This window comes from Ornithorhynchus anatinus, chromosome 1 (genome assembly GCF_004115215.2).
Source record: "Ornithorhynchus anatinus isolate Pmale09 chromosome 1, mOrnAna1.pri.v4, whole genome shotgun sequence".
Lineage (NCBI taxonomy): Eukaryota > Metazoa > Chordata > Mammalia > Monotremata > Ornithorhynchidae > Ornithorhynchus > Ornithorhynchus anatinus.
Window position 1 is genome coordinate 102,765,703 of NC_041728.1, and position 1,458 is coordinate 102,767,160.

The window sequence follows — 1,458 nt, forward strand, 5'->3', positions numbered from 1 at the left end:
GACTTCACACCCTTCATCTTTGAGATGGTTTAAATCTACCTCTTCCAAACTGGGTGCAGGACAGGGACGTGTTTGTTTCTGGAAGGCTATGAATTTGCTTTTTGAAGTTCCACTGATGATGAGTGGGCAGAAAGGTGAAATATAAAGATAAGTCTGATGTTTCAAGACTTCTCTATTTGATCCCCTTCCATGCCCTACAGCTCTACACAGCTCTGAGCCTGAAAATGACTATCACACCATGGGTGTCGTCATTTCTGTTTCCAATGAGCCCGTTGTGGGCAGGGATTGTCTCTGTTGGTTTCTGAATAGTACTTTCCAAGAGCACAGTACAGTGCTCTGCACATAATAACTGCTTAATAAATATAATTGAATGAATATATGAATGAACCAATGAGCAATATAGCTCAGAATTCAGAATTCAGTGTCTGACACTGCCAATAGGAAGACTACCTTCCTTGACATCCATAGCGGAGACAGTACTTAGTACAGTGCTGTGCACACAACAAGCACTCAATAAATACCACTGATGATGATGGGGCCTGGGTCAGGCTAGGTTGGAGGGGTGGAGCTGGAGTGATATATAACCATACTTAAAAATTGTAAGCTTGTCATGGGCAGGTAATGTATCTGTTTATTGTTGTACTCTCCCAAGCGCTTAGTATAGTGGTCTGCACACAGTAAGCGCTCAATAAATACAATTGAACAAATGAATGAATGTGTAAACTTCCTATAGTAGGGATAGGGACCACTCAGGAATTTCCTTTAAGTATGGGTCTCTGACCCTCTCAGGGTCGCACCTGGAGAGTCTCCAGTACTCTAACAGTCTCGACTACAGGAGGGAGAGTCAAGCAGAGGCCTACCCACTCCATTCCTAGCTTGGACAGTGGCTAGTGAGTGGAAGGCAATCTGCTACCAGTCAAAACTCACCTATGCTGGGCAGCAGCGGCATGGGAGAGAGTCGACGGTGGAGACTCAAGTTTACTGTGTGAAGGGGCCAATGGTAAACACTTCCAGATTTTGACCAAGAAAATTCTATGGATACGCTACCAGAACAATTGCAGATGAAAGTGGGGCATTCTGGGAGAGGTGTGTCGATGGCATCACTATGGGTCAGACACATCTCAGCAGCATAAGGCAACAACAACAACATGGGTCTCTGGGTGTTGGTGGTATTGATTTGACATTGAACCATATCAGAATTAATAATCACGGTATCTGTCCAGAGTTTGCTATGTGCTAAGCACTGTTGCTAAGCATGGGGTAGATGTGAGTGGATATCAGAATTAATAATCATGGTATCTGTTCAGCGCTTGCTATGTGCTAAGCACACTTGCTAAGCAGGGGGTAGATGTAATTGGATCAGACACAGTCCCTATCCTACATGAGGCTCACAGTGTGAGAGAGAGGGCTAACAAGTATTTAATTCCCATTTTCAGATGAGGAAACTGAACCACAGAG

At 44.2% G+C, this 1,458-nt stretch overlaps 1 non-coding gene across 1 annotated transcript; it reads left to right on the forward strand.

The window, feature by feature from the left end:
• The first annotated feature begins 779 nt into the window (after nucleotides 1-779).
• Nucleotides 780-917, forward strand: LOC114817057. Its single transcript, XR_003764904.1, has one exon. It is a non-coding gene; the product is annotated as a small nucleolar RNA SNORA7 (small nucleolar RNA).
• Nucleotides 918-1,458: the final 541 nt, after the last annotated feature.